General features: G+C 32.7%; 1 pseudogene; it reads left to right on the forward strand.

The window, feature by feature from the left end:
- The window catches only part of LOC125924248 (DDB1- and CUL4-associated factor 13-like), a 103,652-nt pseudogene extending 91,636 nt beyond the window's left edge, over positions 1-12,016 (forward strand).
- The last annotated feature ends 320 nt before the right edge of the window (positions 12,017-12,336 follow it).

Genomic DNA, 12,336 nt, shown 5'->3' on the forward strand with positions numbered 1-12,336 from the left:
TAAACCAATTATCTCTTCTCTCTCTCTCTCTGTCTCTCTCTCTGTCTGTGTGTGTGTGTGTGTGTGTGTGTATATATGTATATATATATTTTTTTACATATATTACATATATTTATATGTATATATACATATTTATATTTTATACATTATACATTTATACATTATATTTACATATAATACATATATATACATATATATATACGTATATATATACATATATATATATATATGTATATATATATAAAACACCTGGAGAGCTAGGTGTTTGCAAGAAGTTAGAACAGAAAGATTGAAGAATGAGGAAAGATCATCTAGATGGTAAAAAAAGAAAAAGGAAGCAATATGGCATAGTGAGAGGGACTTGACAGACATTTCAATGATTATTGTAGTATAATTTTTTAATAAATTGCAAGGCTATGGGTAAGGCTTCATAAATATTTTTTGTAAAATATAAAAAGATGAATAAACTGTCAGAGTCTCATTTTATTCTTCATATCACTCAAGAAACTTGTATTAAGTGAATTAATGAGGTTAGAAGTACATTATTTGTAAAGATCAAATAAGATGTGTATTACAGAAATCCTCTCAAATTCCCATTAAAATACCCATAAATTTATAAAACAACAATTCTTAATAGCACTGTGAGAAAACATTAAATCATAGCCTGAGCAAAAGTTCAACTAAATACCTAGTGACTTCATGTTTTCTAAATTATTTTAACAATACCTACTAAACATAGTGTTCAATATTTCTATATGAAGATTTCTTTACCAGCATAATTTTTTTGGTCTTTGTATTTGACCTTGTCTTGGTAATGTCAATAATAATTCCAGAATTCAAGAAGTATTTTTTTCTTTTTCTTTTTTTTTTTTTTGAGAGAGAGAGTGTGTGGCATGGGGGGTGGCAGAGGGAGAGGAACAGAGATCATCTTAAGCAGGGTCCACCCCAGCTACAAGGGTCAGCTCTATCTCATGATCTGAGATCATGACTTGAGCAGAAATCAAGAGTCAGACACTCTACCAACTATACTCTTTTAGTAGCTGTAAGTTATCATCTTTTGATTTTCTTTTAGTAAGCTCATAGTTCTTTTACATTTACATCTTCAAGATTTATATCTGTAACTTTTCCTCATCTTTGTGACTAACAAAGTAAGTAAACAGAAAGGAAATGAAAAGCATTGTACGGAGAATTAGTTTAGTGGGCATATGTAATTTTTCCTGCAAACAGCTGACTCGGTGCTAAGCTATTGAAGATAGATTACCTGATGTGATATGTTACAGAGTCCTAGAAAGCTTGTATAAATTGAAACTCATTACATTTAACACAATTTCCTCAAGTAATACAAGAAACTTCATGATGAAACAACCAAAGCGACAAAAAGGCTTGCATAAATGAAGTTAACTTATATATAGGTAACAAACTATATGACATTTATTCTTAGTTGAATTTTTGAGAAAAAAAATCATATCCAATCATGTCAAAACATGTATTCTGCGTACTAAATATTAAAGTAATAGAATCGGTATAGATAAACTTTATAAAAGCTTTTAAATGCACAAGTATGAACCAAATATCAAAAGGAAAGCAGTGGAGTATTCTTTTAAAAAATGAAGTTACTTCTGTCAAGTAAAAATTCACCTTATTTCAACTGCTTTGTATGTTCATGTTCTGGCATATTGGGTTTTCTTCAAGAGAAGCACTAATTTACTTTGTAGTGTGAAGAAACTTTCTATTAGTATTTACAAGCTCAATGCTGCCTTGTCTTATGAAACATGTTATTAACTGTTAATCCACACAACACCCCTTGTTAAATACCTCATTATTATTATCTTCACTTTCCAGCTGAAGAAACACACCAAGAGAGGTCAGAGAGTGAGTCAAGGCCAGGATTAGCAATGAAAAGCACCCAGTTGTTGGTGCTTTCCTTGGTCTACCCGGCCACGCTAAATAGGTGAGATGGCTTGCCTGGATAGCCACAAAGAATGGGAGCTGACCCAGAGCTTGTGTAACCAAATTCCTAATAAAGACAGCCTGTGTAGTCCTTGCCTTTGGACTTCATACAAGTTACCCTAAATTTGAATTGGTGGGGCCCTCACTCATATTCTTGACCTAGATCCTGAACGTTGCCCTTACTATTCCTCACCTCATGTCACCATCACTACTGAAACCCTAGGAGTTTACCTGTGGTTTGCTCTACTCTGAACCTATTTCTAAGGAGAGAAAGGTAAATAGTGCTGAGGGCATTTTACAACCTAGGGTGATATTTCTGGAGGGACTGGAATCTGTATTAATTATCTTAAAAAAATGAGACCAAATTTATAAACTTTGTGGGCTTTTTTTTATCTAAATGTTTGAGAAAAAATAAATGCACATGTAAAAAAACTGAAATTCTAGACAGTGGCTACAGTATAAGTAATAGATATCGTACATTTTATGAAATATTGATAGACAATGAAGACCTGAATTTTCTAAATTATTCAACTTCCAATTGTTAAGAAATCTTTCACGATAGCAAGCACTTTAACCTTAAAAAGAAGTATGATCAAGAAAATAGAAAAGAACTTTTAAAACTATCTAATAGCAATTAAAAATACTGGGTTTTGTTGGAGCTATGTAGCTTTTACAATTTTTGAAATGTGGAGGACATGGGTTACCAATAATGTTTATAAAAAACATATTCTTATTTTAATTAATCTAATATCTCATTGGGAAACAAAGACATTTGATTAAAGAGGTGTATAAAGGTTTACTTATTGGTAAAATATCCTAATAATATTGTATAATAGTTAATATATTTGATGTAACTGATGAAATTTATAAAAGTGTTTTGCTTTGTATAATGAAATAGGGTCCTAAGTTATTTTTTTCTTTCTTTTAAATGAAATGAAAAAACATTCCCTAGGGTGGGGAAAATAATAAAAGTATATCAAAGCTGACAGGAAAAATTCAGATTATCCCGTTATCTACCCAAGCAATTGAATATATTTTTTAAAGTTTTCATATTAAAAAAATCACATTTCAAAATCTGGCCCAAATGGCTTCATTATTGAATTCTTCCACATATTTAGGAATAAATAATTCTAAACACTTTCACAAAAGAGAAAAACAAGGACCCACAGCTCACCTTATGGGGTCAGCACAGACTTCACTCTGAAATTTTAAATTTTAAGTTGGCATTAAGAGAAAGGAAAATTACAGACAAATTTCTTTGGAAAATATAGTTGAAAATTTCTAAAAGAAATGTGAGCAAATCAAACCATAAAACAGATAATGTAACAACATTCGGTAGGGTTTATTTTAGGTCTGTAAGAGAAGTTTAACATTCAGAATGCAATCAATCTAATTCATCACATTGACAGAATAAAAGGGGGAAATGGCATAATTATATCAATAGATACAGGAAAAACTTTTGATAAAAGTCAATATCCTTTCATGATAAAAACTTTTAACAAACTAAAAATGGAGGAAAATCTTAATCTGGTAAAGGGTATCTACAAATGTCTACACCATACATTATATTTAATAAAGACGTATCAAAAATTTCCCATCAAGACTGGGAACAAGATAAGAAAGTCTGATATCATCACTTTTATTCAACTTTGCACTGGATGCCCCAGCCTGTGCAATAATATTATCAAAATAAATAAATATTATAAAGTTTAGAAAAGAATAAATGGATTTTGTTTATAAATGGCATCACTGTGCACACAAAATATCCAAAGCATTCATAAAGTGTTAGAATCAGTAAGTAAATTTAGCATGACTGCTGGATATAAGCAATTAGAAAATAAAAAATTTTAAAGAGCATTAATTTAACATCAAGCACATAAAATTTCGATATATTTACCTAATAAAAATTTTGCAAAGTCTTTGCACATAAAATTTAAAAATATTACTTATGAAAATTGAAGAAGAGGTAAATAAATGAAAGAATTTACTAAAGATTGTAAATGTATCAATTATTTCCCAACTTCAATTCAATTCAATTGAATACCAATTAAAATCAAAACTTTATTTTTATTGACATTGATTAGTTTATTTTAAAATTCTAATGAAAATGCAGAAAGATCAAGATGAGGCAAGGCAATCTTGAATGAAAATAAAGTCAAAGTATTTAAATTACCATATATCAATACTTACCAAGAAATCACAGTAAGATTTTATGATATTGACACAAGAATAGAAAAACTGACCAATGGCATATAATAAAGACTCCAGAAACAGAGTCATATAAGCAACCACAGATATTATAAAAGTGACATTGCATTGCAGTGGGGGGAAAAGTTAGGTTAATAAATTTTAATCTGGTTGTCCTGAATACAACCAAAATTTATTCCATATTAAGTGTAGATCTAAATAATGTGAATTACAAAACAATAAAGGTTGTAGGAGGTAATATACGTGAATACTTTCATAGCCAAAGTAGTAATTTAAAGTCCTTAAAGAGGAAACAAAATGCACTAGCCAAAGATAACACTAATAATTTGTGCCTCATAGAAATTAAGATTTCATATTTATCAAAATATTCCATGAAGAGTTTACAAGGCAGAATGAAAAAAAAGTTATAGTATATGTAATATATATAATATATATTATATATATAATTTATAGAAAATGTGTATATTATGTATATAGATAATATGTATGGTGTATATGAAAAATAAACATAATACATGTTACATATGTACTATATAATGTATAGGAAAAATAAACAGGCTATATAAAAAATCTTCTACAACTCAAGAAATATAGATAGATGACCCCATAGAAAAAAGCAGACAAAACACTTGGACAGGCACTTCACAAAGAGACTATCCAAATGGCTAATAAACATATGTAAATGTGATCAACATCAATAGCCATCAGGTACATACAAGTTAAAAACACAGTGTAACAAATATGTATAAGATCTACACGAGGAAACTATAAATTTCTGATGAATGAAATCAAGTAAGAACTAAGTAAATGGAGAGGTATTCCATGTTCATGAATAGGAAGACTCAGTATGGTCAACATACCAGTTCTTCCCAACTTGATCTACAGGTTCAATACAATCTCAAACAAAATCTCAGGAAGTTATTTTGTGGATATTGACAAACTGATTCTAAAGTTTAGATGGAGAAGCAAATGAGCCAGAATAGCCAATATAATATTGAGGAAGAACTGTAAAACTACAATAATCAGGACAATGCGATATTGGTAAAAGAACAGAGAAATAGATCAATGGAACCAGATAGCAAAATCAGAAATAGCTGCTGCAAATATAGTCAATTGATTTTTACAAAAGAGCAAAAGCAATAAAATAGATCAAAGATAGTCTTTTCACCAGAGGTTACTGGAACAATTGAACATCCACATATTGATGAATAATAAATCTAGATTCACCAAAAAAAATGAACCTAGATAATCTAGACAGGCATTATGCTCTTCACAAAAATTAATTCAAACTGGATCATAAAATTCAAAACTATAAAATTCCTAGAGGATAATATAGGACAAAACCTGCATGGTGACCTTGGATGTGATGATTACTTTTTAGATACAACAGAATCCACAATTCACAAAAGAAATAATTGATAAGTCAGACTTCATCAAAATTACAACTTTTGTGAAAAGCCACGTCAAGAGAATAAGAATACAAGCCACAGACTAGGAGAAAATATTTGCAAAGACACATCTGATACATCTGGGCTGTTATCCATAATATACAAAGTACTCTTAAAACCCAAAAGTAAGGAAATGAACCATTCATTTAAAAATTGGGCCAAAGATCTAAACAGACACTTCTCCAAAGAAGATATGCAGATAGTAAGTAAACATATAAAAAGATGTTCTACATAATAGATCACCAAAAAGTGCAAATTAAAATTACAGTGAGATACCATTAGAGACACCTATTAGAATGGACAATGGACAAAATTTGGAACACTGACAACACCAGCTGTTGGCAAGATTGTGGAGCAATGGGAATTTTTATTCATTGCTGGTGAAAATGCAGAATGGTATGGACACTTTAGAAGACATTTTGGTGACTTCACACAAACTAACATATTCTCACCAGATGATCCAGCAATCACTCTCCTTGGTTATTACCCAAAGGAGTTGAGAACTTACGTCCACACAAAAAAATCTGTCCACACACGTTTTGTCAGCTTTATCCATAGTGGCCAAAATTTGAAAGCAACCAATATGTCCTCTGTAGGTGAATGAATTCATAAACTGGAACACAACAGAAAATTATAGAATTCTACATTACAAATAATAGAATATTATTCAGTTCTAATAAGAAATGATCTATCAAGCCATGAACAGATATGGAGGAAACTTAAATGAATAATAAGTGAAAAAAGCCAATGTGAAAAGATTACATTCTCTATTATTCCAACTATATGATACTCTGGAAAAGAAAAGAAATGTGGAAAGAGTAAAAAGATACTTGGGTCATTGTGGGCAGGATTAGTATAAATAGAACACAGAGGACTTTTAGGGCAATGAAAATACCCTGCATCATATTATAATGATGGATACATGTCTTTACACATTTGTCCAAACCCATAGAACGTACAGCAGGAAGAGGAAACCTTAATGTAAACTATGACCTTTGGGTGATTATGATGTGTTGCTGCAAGTTTTCAATAATAATAAATGTACCGTTGGTGAAAAATGTTGATAACAGGGGAGGCTATGCATGTGTGGGGATAGGAGGTACGTGGCAAATCTCTGTACTTTCCTCTTGGTTTGCTGTGAACTAAAACTGCTCTAAATAAATTAATGTCTTTTTAAAAAATTACATAACACACACACACACACACACACACACACACACACACACACACATTACTATACATCTACCAGAAACTTTGGAGGCAAGTACTGCCAATGAGAGTATGAATAAGTATAATCTCTTTGTAAAGCTGTCTAGCAGTATATCTCCTAAAGCAAAACATAATAATAGCTTATGACAAAACAAATACACTATTAAATATAGAAAATTTGAATATATATGCACTGAAAGACATGTCAAAAAATTAATAATATAATTATCTTGTATAGTGAAATACTGGAAACAACCCAAGTATCCATGAATAGAAGAACATACATAATTTTAGAATATTGATATTCTAAATGGAATATTACACAACGACCATGAGTAATCTAATTCTACAAACAACCATATGGATAGTCTCACAGACATAACACTGAGTGAAAGAAACCAGACACATACACAAAAACACTATATAATTACATTTATATAAATGTCTCCAACAGGCAAAACCAATCTGTGTGATGGAAGTCAAAATAGCTGTTCTCTTTGGGGAGGTGGGAGGAGCATGGTGGCTAGGAGAGTACAAGGGAAGCTTTTAGAAAAGAAATTGTGGTTTATATACACAATGGAATACTACGTGGCAATGAGAAAAAATGAAATATGGCCTTTTGTAGCAACATGGATGGAACTGGAGAGTGTGATGTTAAGTGAAATAAGCCATACAGAGAAAGACAGATACCATATGGTTTCACTCTTATGTGGATCCTGAGAAACGTAACAGAAACCCATGGGGGAGGGGAAGGAAAAAAAAAAAAAAAAAAGAGGTTAGAGTGGGAGAGAGCCAAAGCATAAGAGACTGTTAAAAACTGAGAACAAACTGAGGGTTGATGGGGGGTGGGAGGGAGGGCAGGGTGGGTGATGGGTATTGAGGAGGGCACCTTTTGGGATGAGCACTGGGTGTTGTATGGAAACCAATTTGACAGTAAATTTCATATATTAAAAAATAAAAAAAGAAAAAAAAAAGAAAAAAAAAAGAAATATTATCTTGATCTGGGTGATTGTTACAAAGGAGTGAGTAATATATAAAAATAATTGAGAAGTACACTTAAGATCATACATATATATATTTGTTATACATTATACATTCATAGAAAATTTATATAAAAAGCAGAGATCACTTCAAAGACAAACGGCATAAAATTTTCTTTTTTTCATAATTATATAACAATGACTAAATTCAAGTAACAAATCCAATCCAATCTAAACGGATCAAGGTGAGGCTAAGAGGAAAAAACATTGCTTAATCTTACAATCAAAGTTCAACAATTTCTATTACTTGCCAATAGATATTTTCTCATTAAGCAGCCATTGTTCGTAGATGTCAATTGTTTTCAGATGAGACAAAAATTTTCTTCCATAGGTATATTTTACCTTTCTTAAATCCAAGCACCATTGCACAAATTCTCGAGTCATAAAGGAGATCAATTCAGCCAACATACCACCACTATTAAAAAATAAAGCCAAAGTACACATTTCTCTTGCCATAAACCAAATTCAAAATGTTCAGGTTATCTGTAGTGAAGCCTGTGTGTGCTTTATTTCCTTCTTGATTCAAAACACCAGAGAGTTCCTTCATGCCAGCTGGTTACAGCAGAAGCCAAACAGAAATGAAACAGCAAATTATAAAGCCACCAGTGCTGCCTCCCTCTTAAACACCCTGCCCTGTTATCAAATGTCATATTGTTCCTTATTCCAGCATCCTCCCTTTGAATTGGTGACTAGCATTTAGGTTTTAAGCACTCTATCCCATAATATAATAAAATAAACCAAGTTTTCTAAATCTACTCCCTAGATGCAGAAACAGATATTCTTTAGCTTTGCACACTATTACTCATGTCCTGAGCTAACTTTATTATGGTTACTCTGATTATTAATACTTTCCTGGCTAATCAGTGTCTTTGAGGCCTCTGCACATTTAGCTACAGCCATTCTATTTCAGTCCCTTATCCACCCCATTAGCAAATTTAGGGTAAATAAAAGACAAGCAGACCAGGTCCTATGGGGCATTATCACTCTTCATGCTGCTCTGAGAGCCCTGGGACTCAGGTTGTAGACCCCATGATGGCTTCATTATCATGCGTTAAAGAGGTTATATGTATTCCTAAAGTGAAGCACATTAATTCATATTGTGAGTTGAAATTAGGACATAAGAAATTTCCCTTTTATTCCGGTTTAGTATTTCATATTGTTGAGGCATAATGTATAGCAGGACCTGCTCTTATCCATACACTGTCTGTGTCTATCAAAAATGATTCAATAAATACAATCCCATATTGTAGCAGCATCTGAAACAACTGCATAATCTTAGCACTGAACAAGATAAATCAAATTACAAAAAAAATTTATAGATGAAGACACGAAGTCTAAGAAAGATCCATGACTCGTTCAGCATCACACCACTACTCACTTGGTATTAGGTAATATGCTTCTATTTTATTAGTATGTAATAGAGGTAAACAGAGAAACAAATGGAGCAATTTTCTAGCCTCTAGAAAACTGTGTAGTAGAACATTCTCAAAAATGTTTTACTGATGGGGGATGCATAGTAACAATTTTTGAGACAACTGACTTAGGCTACACTGCTTTGCCAGCACGATATTTACTAGTAAATATTTCATTTGTGTGCATATGTGTATATGTATTATGTATGTATGTATTATATACATTATATATGTATTCTATGTATGTGTTATTATGTGTGTATTATATGATTATATGCATTATGTGTATAATACATATGTATTATATGTATGTATGTATATGTTTTATATGTATTATATATGTCTATATTATTATATATATGTACATATACATGTACATGATACAAGTATACATACATGCTATATGTGTGTCATGCATGTGCACATATTACCACTTGTTGAGAACTGAAAACTCAAAATCCTCAAAAACTTAAGAGAGCATGCCATTGTAGACTACAACTTTTCAAGCCAAGACTCAAGGACTTTTGGAGATCTCAGGAGTTCAAAAGGTTTGTGAAAGAGCTGATATTTGTGAGGTATTTTGTATAGGCATACATGTGTACATTTCTGTATGTCTGGAATATAATGAGTTCATAGTGTTTTTTTCTCTTTCTTTCTTTCTTTCTTTCTTTCTTTCTTTCTTTCTTTTTGAGAGAGACAGAGAGCATGCACACGAGCAAGCAGGGGAGGGGCAGAGGGGGAGAGAGACTCTTAAGCAGGCTCTACACCCAGCACAGAGCCCAATGCACAGCTCAATTTCATGATTGTGAGATCATGACCTGCCTGATCCGAAATCAAGAGTTAGATGCTTAACCAACTGAGCCACCTAGGTGCCCCACTTTTACTAGATTTTGAGCATCAGTGTTTTATAACCAATTTGTATTATTTTCTCAGGTTCACTCAGCCAAAAGAGATTCTTTCCTTTTTTTTTTTTAGCCAAAATATGAAGCTCTTGAATAGAATAATCTATATTTTGTACTCTTCAATGTTAACGTTTTCACATCTAAAATCTGGAGAGTGTGAGTTAGGTCAAGCCCTAATCTAGTTTGATTTTCACAACATGAATTCTTCAAACTTAACTGATCATTTTTCCTGAGTCCAGTAGAATTCTTTTCAAAGTGGTAGCATATCTAAAGTTGCACACTGTCCTTCTGGATCTCAAAATAAGTCATGCAACCACTGCCAAATGGTATATTTCAATAACTGCATCACATTGGCACTATTATATAAATTCCTATAAGGAACAGACTGATGGATGCCAAATGCCAGGGGAAATTGGTAGCTTCTATGGTGGAAGCAAGGAGGACTGTGTTTGGAACCCAGGAGATCTTCTGAGGTTCTTTTTACAATTCCCATGCCAACAGTAAAGATTAATGGAAAACTACAGGAACCAGAAAAGGCAGAGTAACTAAGGATTCAGATTTTTCAGGAAGGAATATTTGGATCTACATAGCCAGTTACAAGAAACTATAATCCTACCTTATATCCTTTTGAGGTCCCATGAGAAAGGTAAGAGCTTTAAATGTTACCAAACTGGGATGGGTATTGGCAAAACTATTTCTCGCTTCCTTACAGAGATAAAGTCAATTGTTTGGCAAAGCATCCAAAAAGCCTGGCTACTGTCCTTCCTGGGGCATGTGATCGAGAGATTAGAATTTGGAACTCAACTAAATGAAAAAGTATCCATACAATACAAGCACATGAGAGTTTTGTATAAGGAATACATACTTGTTTTTGTGGGACTTTTTTTTTTAACTGTTGGTTATGACAAAACTGTGAAGCAGTAGAAAATGGATGGACTGGGCTATGGAGAAGAGGAGGAACCACTGCATACAATATTAGGAAAGAGAGTGTATACAGGAATTGCTCATCACTGGAAAGAAGCTGTTTTTGCCACATGTGGACACCAAGTAGACATTTGGGATGAATAAAGAACCAATCCTATATGTTTGATGATCTAGGGATTTGACAGTAGTGTTAAACTTAATCCAACTGACACATTTCTCTTGGGCAGTTGTGCTTCTGACAGGAATATAGTACTATATGATATGAGGCAAGATACTCCTCTGAAAAATGTCATCTTAGGTATGGGAACAAATACAATTTGTTGGAACCCTATGGAAGCTTTCATTTTTACTGCAGCAAATGAAGATTACAACTTCTATGCATTTCAGAAGCATCCACTATACACTCTTGTAATGGTACGTGTGGATCTGTATCTGCAATGCTTAATGTACATTATTCTCCCACTGGGAAAGAGTTGGTGTCTGCTAGTTTTGATAAATCTATTTGAATCTTTCCTATTGGCAAAAAAAGAAATGGGTTAGTCTATCATGCAAAGAGAATGCAACATGTTCTCTGTATAAAATAGACTTCTAACAGCAAATGTATTACGTGTGGATCTGATGAAATGGACTTTTGTCTGTGGAAGGCTAATGCTTCTGAAAAACTGGATGTGCTTACTTCACGAGAAGAAGCAGTCAAAGGGTATAGCCAGAAGTTCAAGGAGAAACTTCAACACCATCCTCATATAAAACGCGTTGCTCATCACTGAGATCTACCAAAATCTATCTACACCCAGATTCAAGAACAGCACACCATTAAAGAAGTTGGTCAACAAAAGGAAGGGAATCGTTTTAAACACAGCAAGCCTGGATCTGTATTGATTGTGTCAGACAAGAAGGAATACATAGTGACAGTTCTGAAATAATACCTGGTATTCCCACCAATCCTAATGTATAATTACTTGTTACATTTTTATTTTAAAACTGTGCAAATAAATGTACTGGCTCTAGAATAATCACAAACAGTTCAGTTCTATGTGTAGAGTTGCTACCCTGGAAAATTATCCTGTAAGGTGGCCTGCTTGATAAAACTATCCAACATTTTATCTTTGATCAGCCTTCTTATTCATTGAGGAATATGGTATTTGCCAACTTAACTTACTTTTACTTTTAGAACCTGCAGATATACCTTTGCGCTGATCTATTATTGTAGATACACTAAACATTTGATGTGGAAGAACTATGC

The sequence above is a fragment of the Panthera uncia genome, chromosome F2 (assembly GCF_023721935.1).
Source record: "Panthera uncia isolate 11264 chromosome F2, Puncia_PCG_1.0, whole genome shotgun sequence".
In the NCBI taxonomy this organism is placed as follows: domain Eukaryota; kingdom Metazoa; phylum Chordata; class Mammalia; order Carnivora; family Felidae; genus Panthera; species Panthera uncia.